Source organism: Schistocerca americana, unplaced genomic scaffold (assembly GCF_021461395.2).
Source record: "Schistocerca americana isolate TAMUIC-IGC-003095 unplaced genomic scaffold, iqSchAmer2.1 HiC_scaffold_45, whole genome shotgun sequence".
Taxonomy (NCBI): domain Eukaryota; kingdom Metazoa; phylum Arthropoda; class Insecta; order Orthoptera; family Acrididae; genus Schistocerca; species Schistocerca americana.
Window position 1 is genome coordinate 2,339,452 of NW_025726181.1, and position 2,222 is coordinate 2,341,673.

The following is a 2,222-nucleotide window of genomic DNA, read 5'->3' on the forward strand; positions in this document are numbered from 1 at the left end:
GGATTAATGGGTGATTTGAACGCATGCAGAGAAGGGCAGATCAAATGGTCACAGGTTTGTTTGACCCAAGGGAGAGTGTCACAGAGATGCTGAAATAACTGAATTGGCAGACGCTTCAAGATAAGATGTACACTATCCTAAGAAAGTATGCTTACCAAAAGACGACTCTAGAATATGTTACAACCTTGTAACTATTGCTCCCATAGGGACCGTGAGGACAATATTAGATTAATTACAGCATGCAGAGAAAGATTTAAATGGTCTTGAAACATGAACAAGCTTTAATATCTGGTACAGTGAGATGTACCCTCTGTCATACTCTTCATAGTGGTTTGCAGAGTGTGGATGAACATGTAGATAGCATCATCCAGAACGCAATCAACGTGTATCTGAAACTTGAGCTTGTCCTAGTGTGTAGTGTCACAAACGTTTTGACATTATTATACATACTTCTGCCACTGGGGCAATCATAGGTAATGACTAATTTGGCAGTAATATGCAGTGCTAGATTTGTTAAAAGAAAAAAAAAATAGACTTCTTAACATGATTTATGGTAAGTAGCACTCTATCATTTCCTATATTTCTAAGTTCCTACCGAGAGTTTCCATAGTTTGATTTAGACTTCTGAAAAAGTTATAACACTTTTCTGAGCTTTTTAAAAGTGTGAATACAACATTTGTGTCTTACCGCTTCAACTAGAGCAAAAGTTCTATTGTACCACATCTCAAAATCTTTGGGTCTAATTTTTTTCGTCATCAGCGGTATACTGTCACAAATCAAGACTTGGTTATGTGTATTGTTAGATTTTGTTTATTATTATTTACGTGGGGTGCATGAGCAATGCAGCTGACTGGGATTCACCTGCTGCAAGTCATAGACTGACCGCTGCTGTGTTCACTGCCTGGGTCAAAGGTGCTGAAAGGATGTGCTCATTGATGCTATGGAGACACTGTTCTGTGTTTTACTTTAATGACAATTATTGTCAGTTTCTTTTTGTTTTGTTTATAAGAAAGGAATGAGGACATCATTAGATCTTTTGAAGTGTACACAACATAAATCACAAAATGTTATATCTGTATTAGCAAAAAATTGGACTACATTGTATGATAGAGATGAAAAAGAAACTGTGATTAAATTCTTTCTGTGTTAGATTCCTGAACCTGCCGATCTTTGAGGGAGAGAGAGAGAGAGGGAGAGAGACAGAGAGGGAGAGAGAGAAAGGGGGGGAATGGGATTTAATTGTATCTCCCCATGCAGCTGTAGCATTTTGGCATGTCGTACATTGGTCAGATCATAAGAACCTTGGAGGACTCGTATGTAGGGCATAAGCAACACACACACACACACACACACACACACACACACACACACACACACTTAATAATAGTCAAGAAAATTTGCAACCGCAAAATATTGCCTCGGTACAGGTCATAGAATCTAATATAGAACACAGATATTTCAATATGCATATCCAGTTACTGGAATAGTGTTATTAAGAAATCTGTTGAGAGACAGAAGTTTTTGCTTAAATTCTTATAATTTACACCAGATGATGTACAAAATAAACTCCAAATTACTGTAACAACATAGTGCACAAGGCACATATTCATTTTCTAATTACAACAATCATACCCCAAACTATAAAAATTAAAATATTGAAGACCAGCATTTAATTTTAGCTGCTACAAAATTATGTCACAGGCAACAATCATTTAATTCACTTCTTTAACATAACAATTTAATTTAAAAAAGACAACAAATAACATTTTTAAGTACAATATTCAAGTTTAGGTGCTGCAAAGATGCATAACAATCATCTATGTTTCAACATTCTCATAAAAAATACAACATAAAAAAGAAGACCTGATTGTAGATCATGGGTGGGCTACGTAAAATAAATGACAAAAATCAGCAGCTGTAAAAGGCAGATTTTTTTTCCAACTACAACCAATTCCTCCATTTTACAACAGCATAAATGAATGCAGCTCTTTTTCCCCAAATTTGCTGCTTCAGATTATTAGTGTCATAATGAAGTCTTTTAAGAATTAGAGGCACAAACAGATTAATAAATACAAACAAAAGCAGGAATATTCAATTTGCTCAAGGCTACCAAATGAAGGAAGAAAGGGGACTAGGGAGGAGAAAAAAGATCACATAACAAAGAAATAAACTGCTGATTGTTTGCATCATTCCTAGACTCAAAACCCTAAGCAAAAGAAACA